At 35.2% G+C, this 15,127-nt stretch overlaps 1 long non-coding RNA gene across 1 annotated transcript; it reads right to left on the reverse strand.

Moving 5' to 3' along the window:
• Nucleotides 1-580: 580 nt before the first annotated feature.
• On the reverse strand, nt 581-14,001 carry LOC135324215 (uncharacterized). Its single transcript, XR_010385572.1, has 3 exons — nt 13,941-14,001; nt 8,964-9,101; nt 581-4,489 (listed from the first exon to the last, which is right to left on the reverse strand). It is a non-coding gene; the product is annotated as an uncharacterized LOC135324215 (long non-coding RNA).
• Between the last annotated feature and the right edge of the window lie 1,126 nt (nt 14,002-15,127).

Below are 15,127 nucleotides of genomic sequence, written 5' to 3' on the forward strand. Positions count from 1 at the left end.
TAATTTCAAAATGGTAGCTCTTCAAAAAGCAATGCTTTTGCATGGAGAATCAGTTTTGCTGAATAAAGAACATAGTTTCTTTGTCATGTACCTAATCCCTAATCTACTTTATATAGAGAATTTTAACTTTTTTACAGAGGTTAAAGAGTATCTCTTGTATTAACTGTATCTCACTCTGATCCAGACAGATTTAATGTATGACCACAACTATAAGGTACATTTGTTTATCATTCCTCCTGCTGCAGTACTGTAGTATCTGTTACAACTGTTGATCTTCAGTTCTGGAACCAATAATGTCCTTAACTGATAATAAAATTACAAGGAAGTAACAATAATGTCATCATCCTTGAATTTCACTCAAGGAATTGCTGCTCTTTCTTGAAGAATCTACTTCATCTATCACAACTGTAAAACAATTTCCAAAACCTTTCTCAGAAATATTCCTGTGATTAAGAACTCTATCTTTGATCACCTCATTATGAATAATCAAACTTGTGAATTTACTTTATTTTAGAATGGCTAGAAAAGAGTTATCAGATCATACTCTGCTCTCAGACAAAGAAAATGAATAAAATCGAAATAAATCTATCCATTTAGGGACCTTTTATTATTGTTGTTGTTGTTGTTGTAACAGCATGTAACAACTTCATAACCCAAATTCTCATTTGGTATAATGATATATACATTTAATTCCAAGTTACCTGTGACATTATCTAGATTAGAGATTAACCTCTGCAGAGACAGAGATAGAAGTCTACAAAGCCTGCAAACATTGTCTACCAGTATTAGCTCACAAACATCTGGAGTGTCAGCTAGTAAGCCAAATTATCTCAGCATCACATTCCTGGAACAGAGAAGCTTGGTGCATAGACATCCTTGGGGTATGAAACACAGTCCAGCTGGGTATATTCTGAAAGATGTACTGAATCTCTGGTGTTTAGGAGGAGTTATTATTTTCAATTAATTCATGAAAACCTGAAGCCTTGGACAGTGTATTGTCACACAATTTTCTTATCAAGATGTTGGACTTGACTTTTCAGGTGGTCTCAGCAACATTTTCGTCAATACTCTAGATGAAGAAAGTCTTAACACAAGTACAGTTGACATGAAACTGGCTCTATGTGTTTATGTAGACCAGAATTTGAAGTGTTAGTGAATATAGTGTAGAGACACTGGAATTTATCTTCAGTTCAAATGTAACTGGACTGTAACTGAGCTGGAGTTGCTGGAGTTGGTGAGTTCTTATAGAAACTCTGGAAAGATGCCCGAGTTCTTGTTGTCTGGGTTGCTCCATATTGCCACTGTCATGGTCAAAGGTTTTACTATTATTAAAATTTGCCTGCTTTCTGATTTCTTTGATAAGGACTGAAAATCTGGCTTGTTAACAAAAATCTCAGTAGGTCCTTGAAAAGTATCAGCTTCTCCATAGTGAAAAAAGAAATCTAGTGACTTCCAAGTTTATCTGAAATCTTTGCCATTTAGAGAATTTATTTCACATCCTTAGTCAAAAATAAGCTGTGAATACAATGTCTGTAATAGAGGAAACAATATATTACATCACTAACATACGATATTCTCAAAACAGCGCCACTGAAAATCAAGGCATGATGTGAAAAACTGTGCCTTTGTGTTCCAAGCATAAAAAGACTTACATGACAGTTATTGAATAATTTCAGAAATACTGAAAATTTTACATAGCAGCTGTAGCATTTCTGTTTCATATGGTAGCAAAGTCAGTTTGAGTATCAAAATCAAATGAATTGATTCACTTGTTGAATCTAGTTTTCTTCCTCTTGAATCTAGTTTTCTTCTTGCTTACCTGCTCTGCTTTAAGTGATTTCATTTTGACAACCTGAAATGACAAACTTCTTTGTACTTCATTCAGTACTTTCTTAATAAGAATGACAGAGCATAATTAAGCACATGCATAATGCTCTTTGAAAATATTACCTGCTTAGCTTTCCTCTGAGTTTTTTCGTAGAACAGATTACAGTGTAGCAGAAGTGAGCACAATAGTCTATACTTTATCTACTGAAAATGCTGGAAAACACGTACTTTTGTGTAACTTTTTCATTTTCTCTCTTGTCCAGAACCTTTAAGAAGGAAAAGGTAACCAACAGAACAAACAACACTGGTGGTCTTATGACTATCAACCTAGCTCAGGATTCTCAGGAGTTCCCTTATATATATTGTTCAAGAATAAGTATGGAAATAGATGGAAATAGATGATTCCACCCCATTTTGTCAGAAGACCTAAATGATGGTGATTGTATCTGTTAGATAAATGCAATAATAGTGATATTTAGCTTTTACTTATTATTTCATTCTAACCTCCAGTCTATACCCACAAATAAAAATATTTATTAAGTATTTTTTTAAACTGAAGTATGACTATTCCCAGCATCTAAAACCAGTATGTCTCTCATACCAGATATATGCCACCTTGAAAAATCAGCTCATCCAAGGGCACTAGGAGTTGTAACATGCAAAATCTATTTCTGCATATAATATAGTACTTTTTAGTGTAGTTCAAATTAAAGATTTACAAACTGGCTCACTATTTGTTCAATGAATTGGGACATTAAATTTCATCAGTAAAAATTCATTTAAGAATCTAGACACATAAATACGCAATTTGCCTACAAACAAACCTTATGAGGATTAGGTATTATACGAAATGTCAGTCTGATAATGTGTGACACCACAAAACATAACCCAACTACATCCTACAGGTGAGAGTGCAACCATTTTAAAATGTAAATACCTAAGGTTTTTTTAAGATTTAGTTTTTCTTATTAGCAGTGTGATAGCAGCTGAAAAGTTGCTATTTGAAGTACTGGTATAACAGAAAAAAAGATGATGAAATCTGTATTTTCTTCTGCCTTCAATCATAACCTGTGTTCTAAATGATTCAGTTATAAACCCAAGATACAACGTACTTCATTGATTTAATTTACTTTTTGTGAGGGTATTGTATACAATAACTTTCTAAGATTCATTGGCCATTTTAAATTCAGACAGTCTGCAAATTGCCCGAGCACCAGAGGGAAATTAACATAAAGAAAAAAATTGTAGCTAAATATTGAGTTACTCTTTATGGTATGCAAGGTACAAAACAATACTGGCAACAGCACAAATCTTTCAAATAAAAATACCTTGATGTTGGGAAAGGGTAAAGCTGAAAAAAAAATGTAGTAGTTATGAGTTCATTAACAATAATTCTCTTGCAAGATCACTTCCTTTAACAAGCCCAGAAAGCCAACAATGAACAAAGCAAAAATCGAACTAACAAGCAACATATTTCAGGAACATTCTTAAATGCTTCATATAACATTTGGTGGGGGGGGGGGTTAGATGATGTACTCCTCTAAAAAGAGAAATAGAGAAATATTTTTGTGAAAAAATTTTGGCTGAAATCCTGCTTGTACGGAACAAAAAGAATTATAGTTGAAAGATCATTTTAAGAAGGATTTTTCATACTGATCGCCCATAAAACAAAAACATCAATTCAACTGTTAGTAATAGAAAAGCCTGCTATCAAGAATTACTTTTTGACAGCAAACTGCAGATATAAATCTTGTCATTACAACCACTCTATTTCTTCCCCTGAATGACAAGCCTTTCAGCTTAACTTCTATCTCATACTACTAAGCAGATGATCTTGCTTGTCTCTAGTGTTCCTTCCTCTTTTCTGTAGTATTTTCCAATGATACTCAGCAAAATAAACAAGCCACTTGCCATTACAGTAGGAGAGCTATTTTCAATAACATTTCATTTAATGAATTTAGCCCTGTGTTTTTGTCATTGTGAACAGATTCTGAATTCCTCAAAATTTTTCAAAACTATACACACAGATCTACACTTCACTTGTAAATAGGTCAAGAACTATCTAGCACTTACCATATTTGTTGCTCATAATGCTTTATTTTTCGTGTCACTTCCATTTCAGGAACTCTTCTGCTGCCTATGGATGACACTAAAGCCCTTCAAGATGTCTGCAAAATAAATTATCTTGCAAAAGCTGTATTCCTCACGCTTTCCACACACTTTCCTTCTGCAATGTTCCCTGTAAACAAATGCTCTATCATCTCTAAAGACTGAGAGACAGCAAAGGTTGGTGGAAAGTAGATGATGCAGACAGCACTTTATTGAAAATTTAAGTACTTTTACAGCATTGTTCTATATGTACAATTTATATATCCTAGATAGGAGGCTGAAAGGGATGGTAGGTGTTACTTGCTGTAGAATGACAACTCAGAAATATGTTCTGTGGAGCATCTGTCAATCAATGTTCCAACTAATAATGTGGTATAAGATACACTGCTTAGAACTTGTGACAAACTGACAAATCATATATGAAAAAAAATGTTCCATTCCTTAAACACTTACCCATGTACATATATGAAAAGGCAGTCAATGGAAAATCTCTGTCTAGGTGACTTTATGCTGGAGGTCTTGTACAATAACCAATAAAACACCCTTGGAATTTCTAAAAATGATAAATGAGAACTTTCTAACCCAAAACACATGGCATAATTTTACATCAGGTCTGACAGAAAACAAAAGGTGACAGATCACTGAATTGAAAGTCAAGGCTCAATCTGCTGTACAGACTATTCAATTAGCTATGTGCAAAAGAAAATATACTCTTGATTAGACTGCACAGAAAATTTTGGCTTAATTTTCCAAAATTTAAAGGAAATATATCAACGGTAGTAGACTGAAATTTTAATTGATAATAAAATTATTTTAAAATGTTTTATTACATATTTAAAATATGTGATTCTGAAAAATACATAAAGATACTTGTTTAATTAACAGATTCTGTTAAGAAGGTAGATATGTAAATATTTAGGAAAGCAAAACAGATAACTAAAAAATGACAGATGACACCAAAGAGAAGAAAAGGATAGTAAGAAGATGCAAATGCATCACAGCTAACTGTAAGGAAATATTCTTTGCTCTTTCAAAGTCCACAGAAAAATTAAACAACAAACTTCCTATTTTTTCTCTTTATTAGCAGGACCAGATACCTTGAACTCGAAAGTATTAAAAGACTTGGGAAAGGAGATCTCTGATTCATTAAGGCTGTTTTTTTTAATAAAGATGGAACAATAGAAAAAAATGAGGTGCCATTGTTTTCAAATACGTTTTTCAGTAAAAGATAGGAAAAGCTGAATCTCTTTAGTTTATCAGCAGAAGATCACGATTATTAAGGGAAATAATTTTTTGTAGCAGATTGCCTCTTAGTTTGCCTGAAAAAAGTCATAACGAATCAAGTGGAAGTTGAATTAGGCTAGAAATAAGGCATATATTTTTAGTCAGTGTGATTCAGGCAGGGAATTGAAAATTTCTGATGGAGCTGAAAAAGCCTTGATGCCTTGTTTCACTATTTTCAGAATGAAAGATACAAGTTAATGAGCTCAATTTTTTTTCCTAAAAAGTCATATTTCACTCTGTATAAAGAGAAACGAAATGAAAATCCATAATGGAACTATTTTATTTTCGTGGAGGAAAAAAAGAGTTTCTAACAACCTGATAAACTATTTCCCCAGAATTTTCCTTCTCCGAATTTAAAACTTTTTGGTTTGATCTTACTTGAAATAGAGCCAGATGTTGAAAACCCCAAATCTTTTGCAAAATGGAAACTGCATACTCTACACAGTTCTTAGTACACTGCTTAATGATACTGTCAAAACTGGAAAATATTCTTTATGAAATATACCTAAACAAGACTGAAATGGGAATTCATGTGCAGAACACTGTTGCCAAATAATATAGGTACCTGAAACAATTTATAAAATATATGAATGTATTTGGTCTCTGTTAGCGTATGACTTTGTATGCATGCTTTCGAACACTAATTTCCTATGCAGAAAATAATGAGTGTGACTGAAAACAAATGAAACAGGTTAATTCTAAAGCATTGTCTGTTTGCTACATAGGTGGAGAAGAGGGAAGGGAGATAGAAAAAGGGAGAATATTGCAGACCAAGAGGGATTGAAAAATATATAGCAACAACAATATGAAATATTTTGCTGCAAGAAAAAACATCTGTATCAGCTATTATGTTAAAATCAATTTAGATTTCCATTTATTCCAAGATTGGGACCCAAGAACAACTACCAAAAAAACTCTGCCTTTATAATCAGCATCAGTGATGACAATTAAGGGGTAATAACTTACGGCTGGACTGCTTTTTCTTCTCCTGAACATTTTAATATTGCTGAACATTTTAATATTGCTGACTCAATCTTTTCTAGTCATACTGCAAGCAGAAATCCAGTATTATTTTTTGTTACAAATGCCTACCTAGTGTAGCTACAATTGTAAGCTTCACTTGAAAAGGGGCATTGAATATGGTTACTATTTCACAAAAATTGTATCTCCTTATTAGCAGAAGAAACTTCTGTTGAAAAATCACCTGCAATTACCAAATAGGCACTTTTTAAAAATTTGATTAATCAGCTGTAAACAACAGTCACTCCAAAGCTCATCTCCTGAAACACTGAATAATTACTGTCCAAGTGAGAATGTGACCTAACCAAAACTGGAACCAACTGTGAGCTTTAATTACCAAAATCTTCTTATTCACCTAGTGATTTGCTTCAAGTATGCAAAAAAACCTGTGAACAGACTTTAACATTAAGATTATTAGGAATGCCAGTGACCTCAGTGGTATTGGTTGAAATGAATAAAGTTGAGCGTGGCTATAATTCTTCAGAAGATCTGGGCCTGATATGAATTCACTCACACTACACTCAAGAATGCTCTTCAGACACAGGATTCTGCAAATTGCATACACTTTGAAGACAGTAAGGCCATTCAAAGGGAACTGTGGCAATGACAGCCACGGTTTTCTCTAAGCCTGCCTTATAGTGTAAGAATCCATTCTGCTGAGACTGTGGGAAAGGAACATACAGTGAGGGAAGCTGTGAGCCTTGACTTCAGGAACCAGTTTTAAGGAATCTTCCTGATTCAGACAGAAATGGTATCCAGGAAAGAGAAGGAAAGTGATGGATAGCAAACTTCTCAGTTTCAGTGTACCTAATTATCATTACAGATATGTCAACAATTAGTCGGTAATAAGGATTTTAAGCAAGCCTGCCTACCAGCTTAAGTACTATCATCATTTCTGTGTTCTAAGTCTTGTATACAAAAGATTTATCGTGATAGGTGTAAGTCACATAGTCTCTATGTGTCTTAATTTTTTCTTATAGAAATGAGCATAATAGACTAAATGGTTTTATGAAAATAAATACACATTTGATAAACTGACATAAAGTGTGCTAATATAATGTTTGAATTTTTCTATCTCTGCTTCTTGACAATAACAAAGTGTATATCAAATTGCCTCTCCTTATATTATAAAGCTTTGCCAAAAGATAATCTCTGCCAGCCAAAGAATTTACACCAGTATCAGATACAGCTCTGAGGTATGCTCATATAAGACTTTATAAGAGTAAAGATTACTTTCAGAATCCCATAGAAATTAAAAGGAATTAATGCACAACAAGAATCAATAGAACAAGTTGTGTGAATGAACAGGTCTACAAAAAGCTGAAGATGATAACATTTACAGTCTTTAAAGATCAATTATTAACTATAGTTTGTCTGTATTTATGTTTCATCTCATAGCAGAACAAATGTACTACAAATACATGTATAGCTTAATGAAAGTATTATAGACTGACTCCTGTCAACTAATTTGAGTACTGATTTCACACTTATGATACATTTGTGATGCCTAACCCTGAAATTAATGAGTCCACTTGGCAAGATACAGAATGATTGATGAGGCACAATAGAAAGAGTTTGCTCTGATCCACTAATAGAGAAAGGTTGTATTGCCCCACTGTACTGAAAAAATAAATAGTTTAGGTCAATATAAGTGAATCTCCAGCATCAACTGAGAGAGAGTGCATTATGTAAGACCAATTGCATAAGCTGACTATAAGCAGGCCCCAGTATCTCATTTCTAGTCTTTTTTGCCATGCATTTTGGTTCACTCCAAGAAAATAAATTCATCCTGAAATGGAGGCAATATTCAACTATTTGCCAAATCACACATGTAGCTGAAAAAAACAGACAGCAGGTGTAATAGATTGTACCCTAAAGGTAGGATAGTTCCATAAAGTGTGCTTTGTGTTATGTTCAATAAGCACAGCCTCGTATTTCTGATTCAGTCCCTTCACTCCTTGAAAGCTCAGACTAGAATTCACTATTTAAAATGTGCCTCTTCATGATGTAAACACATTCTGTATGTGTTTCAGCTCACTGGTTTTGGGAGAGTGCCCTATTAGGATGGAAATACAGACTTATGTTTTGCGTAATAATGAATCTGCTGTATTTCCTGCCATATGACATGGAGAAAATGGCCCCTATCTCCTGTTTTGCATCACCTCATTTCAGCCAGGTCAGGCCATAATCCCTTCTATAACATACACAAACAAGCAAACAAACCCGAATCCTGCTGAAAACACTTTTCTGTACATCACTGTATGATTTCGCTCTCATCTGATATTTTTGCCACAGAAATGGTGTTGTTGCCTGCCATTCATTTCTTAAAATCCAATTACATAGATTAGCAATACAAATTCAGGCTTTACAATATTTTTTTCAAATGAAGTAGTGGTAGCATTCTGGATGTCCTGCTCCTGGTATAAATGTCTGGGAGAAAACATGATTCAATGGCTATGATGACAGCAGAAAACAGGGCAACTCAGTTTAGTGTGCTTTTCTAGTTCAGACTTGCAATGTGATCTCAAGCTTGGACTCATTATGCTTCAGTTCCTATCTCCAAAACTAGGATAATAACACTTCCTTACTTTACACATCTCTTCGAAAGATAAATACTTTAGAAATTGTTAGTTGCTTTGATAATATAGCCAAGTACACTTCGAAAACAAGACAGAAATACAGGTTTTTTTCCTGTTTTTTCTTTTTTACTATAATATCTTTACCTTGTTTTGTAAGGCGTGCATTCAGTGAGTGATAGAAATTTTCATTTCCTTCATCTGTTTGGCGAGTGGTAACTCTTCAGCAGAGCACTACTTCAGAGAATGCAAAAAAGCTCTGGTTCACAGACAATTCCCCCTTTCCTTCACAAGAGAAAAACAAAATGAAAAATAGGATTAGAGCTAAAGATATATTTTGAGGAAACCAAATGATGACCCGGAGTAAACTTATCAATTTTCACCCAATTGGAGGAAACAGGATACCTAGGTATGTATCAAGATTTCTTTAGAAATGTCTTTCCTCCTGCTAGAGTACTCCTCTTTCTACGTGATCCACATATTCAGCTGAACAGTGAATGTTCACCACAAATCACCCAGCTGAGAATCTAAACTGAATCCACACCTTGCTTGTGCCTACTTTGCTACAGGGCTTTTTGAGGACTTTCATGACTGCATTTTCCTCCTTCCTCCAATTTGATTTGCTCTTAATAATAAGCTTTCCATAATATCATTGATAAAGTAGTAAAGGAAAGTTATCGACTCATCGTGCATGTCCCATAGCTTCAGAACAAAGAACAGCAGAGGAAAAAAATATTTTAATATATGGTGCCCAAAGTGAAGGGGAGATTCTTCTTTTCAGTGTAATAAAATACGGATAGTATCTAGACGAAAGCAAACATGGATATCCCCCAACTGGATGCAACATCTGTTCTGCTTCCAAATCCCAATTATTAGACAAAAGAAAAAGTTCTAGGAATGTCCTAGAAATGTTATTCAGAAAAATTTAAGGAGTCAGAGGTGAATATACCAGGTTAATGACTATTCACTGATCACCTGAAACAATCTGATCTTGTATATTTTTTGTAAGAAACATTTTTCAGAGATGATGTTAGATCTTTTCTGAGGATTTACCTGTTTCCATTCAAAAGCCATTAAATGAAAATGCCATCTCCCTTCAATGAGATACTAAAGCCACAGTCAGCATTTCACTGGATGAAACAGTTACAGAACACTGTCCACATTTTCAGAAAATATACATTAACAGTTTCTGAGTTAAATGAAGTTTCCAAGAGTTTCTTCTGATCTTCATGCAATTGCATGCCATAATATAGCTTATGACTATAGTTACTGGCCTGTAGCATAGTTCTACCTTAAGGGAAAACTGGCTGCATTTATTTCAGCAGGGCTTGAGTTGCTTATACTATTTCTGAACATAGACTTCAGCTCTTGTTATTATCTGTCATACACTGTCATTGCAGTGATAGTTTAGTGTTAAGCTAGCAGAAGTTACGAGTCAGATGCACAGAGAGATTAGATCCTATAACAAGAAGCCATTTTACAGCACCCACATATGACCAGAAGTGTCTAATTGCAGGTTTTACATCTTAGATCCAACTCAGTGGCCTAAACATATGCTTATAGGCATGTTTCTAGCATCAGCACCCTTTGGCCTATCTGGACACAGTTCAGTCTTGTCCGTGTTTAGCAGGCTGGTGCCCGTCTTATGCCTGACCTCATCATTTTTCTGCGGAGGGACACGAAATTGGACACAGTCATACAGTCATGTGCTTTAAAGTCTCTACAAAATGCAGTTAGCAAAACATTTCTCTTCTCTTTTCTCTCTCCCCTTCTCTTCTCTCCCCTTCTCCTTCCCCCTCCCCCAGTCCCTGAAGCCTTAGAAAAACCTTATTTCCAAGATGTGGAAGACTTCAAGAATCTCTTCCCTTAGCACTTACTGGGAGACTATGAAACAGGGACTCATTTTTTTCAAGAAGTGGCAGAAATCCAGTTATTCCCATTATGGATAGCTCTCTTAATATAAGAACATAGAATTACACTAATTGTTTATGTCTGGCCTCACAAATTTTAATTATGCCGTGCACACAGAAGTCTCATGGAGCCTTTCCCAGTTTTTATAAAAAAGAAATCACACTTTTCAAAGAAAGGGCTCAGGTCTCTGACTCTTACATGCCCTCATGTAAGCTTCAGTAAGCAGCTGATGTTTCTGATAAGGACTGTTTAACACAATCCTTTCCTTAGACTTTCCTCTTTCTGCATTCTGGTTCCTCTATGCAAACAGTCAGCAAATTCAGGATTATGAGGTTGAGGATGATATGAGAGGGTGAGAGTGAAAAAGTTCTAGCCTTCAATTCTACAAACCATAAACTCCATGTAGGGCCCTATTTTCCCAGCTAAGGTAAGGCAGTTTAGTAGAGATGTGATTGCTGTAAAAACAATAATGAACAGAAAAACAAGTGTGCAGTCAAAAAAGAGCGGAGGAATACGATAAAATTTTGCATACCGAAAAATTCTCAGCAGTAAGCTATAACAATTCTGCTTTTCTGATACATCTACTGACTGGCTGATAAGCTCTTACTTCTCCAGGTTTGCAGCTTTGGAAAGGTTTCCTCTTATGCATTAGTATATGCCCTGTCCTTACCAGTGACAAGGACAAATGCTAATGATTACCCAATACTACCAACAGCAGTGACAAGGCACATTAGTCTAGGTCCAGAGACCGTTTTATTCAACTTTGCTTGCTTATTCTCCAGACTTTTTTTCCCAGCCCAATGAGGATTATACTTGACCATGCCTTTCAGTACTCTCAGTTTCATGTTCCCCGGAATGACAGTGAAATGGAAAGAACCGTAATACAGTGATAAGGAAAGAGATATTGGCTTATATATCATGTCACATTAGAAGCCTCAAAGTGACAGATGGTGATTCTATTCACCTTTTTCCCAAGCTCAAAAATATAAAAGATTTCTAATAGTTTCTCTTTATGATGCTATATTGAGGTCAAACTGGTCATATACTACTTTATTCCTTGAGATGCAGCAATAAGGTACACAGTGCATAACAATTCAAAGACTTTCTATTTTAATACAATAATAGGCAGCAAATCAATGACTGCCAACACAGACTTCATTGTCAATTAATAATCCAAGGTTCTGCTCTCAGCTATTAACTCCAACAGCTAATGTTTTGGGGAGACACATTGAATGATATTTCAATTTTTCTAAATATTAGTATGAGGTAAAAAAGTGACTGGACATTTCTGGAAGATGCCATAATAATACTGTCTCTACCATTTCATGTGATAGTCCACAACACAAGCTCATAATCTGATTTGATACTGAAAGTTGTAAAAGGTTAATGATTTGTGTTTATTGTTTGATATGTCTCTAATTAGAGTAAAAAAGGCTTAGGACTAAATTCAGAAAAAGTTGTAGATCCTTAAAGTATGACTTAGGCAGAATATAGCTGCCAAGTACAAATTGTTTTGTTGTTGCTGTGTTTGTTTTAATCAGAAATAACTCTTGTTCACCCTGGCAGTATCTCAATTGCAAATGTAAGCTTTCTGAATTCAGAGTACACCAAGTGCCAAATGATGTCCATTTGTAGATGTTCAGAACTAGATCAGTCCTAACTAGCATGAACAGCTTAATGCCAAGCTGAACGAGTTTCTAGAAACTTGAGGTTTTTCTCAGTTTACCTGAAGTACTCACTCTGGTAGACATTTTCACACACACAGTGGCAGAATCAGTGCCACAGATATGTTAACTTGTGGGCTGGCAACGTCTCTTTCCAAAAAAAAAAAAAAATGGTTATTAAAGCAGACAGCTAAGAAGCGTGTGTACAATTCTCTTGAGCTGTAGAGAAATCAACCCCCTCCAAAGACCAGGACCTAATCACCAGCTGTAGGCCTCTTCAGAGAAAACAAAGGAAGTGTGGAAAGGGAAAACCTCTCCAGGTAATGTGACTGCAGTTAGATGTTTAAATAATTTGCTTAGGAGCAAGAGAATTGTGGGTTCTGTTTCTTGCTCTCTCCTAGTATTTTTCATCAAATACCTTTGCAGATAATCTTGGGAGAGAAAAATGTCAGCAAGCATCACGTGTCTATAGATAAGCGGCTTGAGGATATGGGAATGTAATATGCAGAAACATCCAGCTAAGTTATGGAAAATGGGTCTGAACTGAGTAGTTCAAGCCTGACTTCTGTATGAACATTATTATTTATGGAGAATATGGTACCCTTGCCTGTAACTAGTGGTCATCATGTCCAGATAAGGAATCGCTTGAAGTCTTGAGGACCAACTGTAATCTTGATTACAGTAATTGACATTAGTGTAATTATACCATCCTGTACTCATTAAAACGATTTGCCTGTGTAGACTGAGGGCATCATTAAGAGTGAATAGGGCTACTAAAATATGAATTCTCTCAGCTGTCCTATAAAAGTCAAAATCTATTTCACCTTTTTCACACTCTTCAGGTAGACACTGATAACAAACTGACTCACAGAATAAAATTTTTGTGAGAAATAACAGTGTACAGTTAATGCCAAATAATAGACAACTAATGGGCAATGCCAGTCTTAGACTGAGTTCCACAGAAGTTGTGGTAAGGTTGAACTATACAGTGCTCTGCTCCTGCTACAGTTATTCTTAGACATTACATGCAAGAGAGCAAAAACAATTCAAATACTGCAGTATAAGGTGTTAAAAAGTACTACCTGGGCAGGTAGTATTTTTTTGCCTTCTGCCATGTATATTTTATTTATTGTAGGTATTTTAGTTTTAATAGTACCTAGAAGAAAGTTACTTTATCACATATGGTTTACAGCCGATTTTAAAATCGATTGTTCCATGAACAGCAGAACTAATGAAGTTAATGTTTTTTTAGGTCTCTACTAAAGGTGAGAGCATGCAGTAGTCTTTCCTTCAGCAAACATTTTAATATTGTATTCTTTTCCTAACAGCTTCTTTTCATGAAATATCAAAGAAAATAATATTTTTAAGAGACTCCTGTCAAAGCTGGATGAAGGTGGCTGATAGTCCAAAGATTATGTACATGAAAGCATGTGTATACAGACAGTATGAGTAATTAAGCCTCTCAAATGAACTCACAAATATTTCATGATATAGTAAGTACTGCAAAATAAATAATTTGCACCAGTCCTATAAAGCATGGGCGGTATACCTGTATCTATGGATTGAAAGACTTGCAACAGGCTGTTTTGCTGTAGTCCTATATAGGAATTCCAGTGACATCATGTCAGCATCCTGCAAAGCTCCATCTTCCTGAAACAGAAGAAATAATAGGATAACGACGTGTTTGAAATGATCGTCTGTCAACAGATCCCTTTGACCTATAGTTATAAGAATACAGAACAGGAAGTGCAAGGCACTACTGTAGATAAGTAAATATAAGGCAGGAGGACAGTGAATGGTAGGTGACACTTCGCATGAAATATTGATGTGAATGATGCTGAAAAGCAAGTTTTACTTGGAGAGGTATTTTGCACTACAGAACTAACTTTTAAACAATAGTTCACATTTCTGGAAGACTAGATATCTTTCTTAAAATGTTCCTACAACAATAAGTCTTGGATTTGTTAAAAAAAAATATGGATAGAGAATGATGGAGTCCAAAAATCATAGATGTTAGAGGAGAATGTAGAAGAGAAGAAAAAAAATGCAGAAGTGAAGAACAAGGTGGGGCTGGGAAATGGGAAGCTAAGAAACCAGGAAACCGAAGTATGTTATTTTTTGTAGAAATTAGTTTGTTGTATGACATTGCTATGGCCTTTCTCACAAAATGAGTCAGTCTTTGTAGAGAGAGAAAAATAGAGTGGATCAGCCAGCTGCATTCTAAAAACATGGTAAGAAAAGCTGGTATAAAAATCACAGCATTGCTCTGAGAAGAACTGCTAACTTAGAAGGATCTTTGACCTGTAAGGGAAGTGTGCTGGGAAGAAGTGCTGTATGATGCTAGAGGAAATGCACTTGAAAAGAACTCTTCAACAGTCTTCTCTCTCCTTCTCATTCTCTTTCCCTTCCTCCCCAAGCTAGAAGAAAGCAGTTCCCGTAGCTTTTTTAGGGTTTTTTTTCTTTTTAGTGGAGGTTTTATTAGGGATCAGGTAGCTAAAACAGGCATACATGTTCCATAAAAATAACATAGGAACTTTGTACTCCTTGCTTGTCTGAGAGATTAATGGCGGTGATAGTTTTCTATCAGGTGTTATTCTCATACATTTTGTTGCATTATCCTTTCTCCCACATCGCTGTTCCCTAAGAGCTTTGGATTCTCCCAAAGTTGTTTGAAGCTTCTAAGCACTTTTCTTTTCCTCTAGATCAAAGGAGAGGAATATATTTAAATTTTAGGAT

The sequence above is a fragment of the Dromaius novaehollandiae genome, chromosome W, assembly GCF_036370855.1.
Source record: "Dromaius novaehollandiae isolate bDroNov1 chromosome W, bDroNov1.hap1, whole genome shotgun sequence".
Lineage (NCBI taxonomy): Eukaryota > Metazoa > Chordata > Aves > Casuariiformes > Dromaiidae > Dromaius > Dromaius novaehollandiae.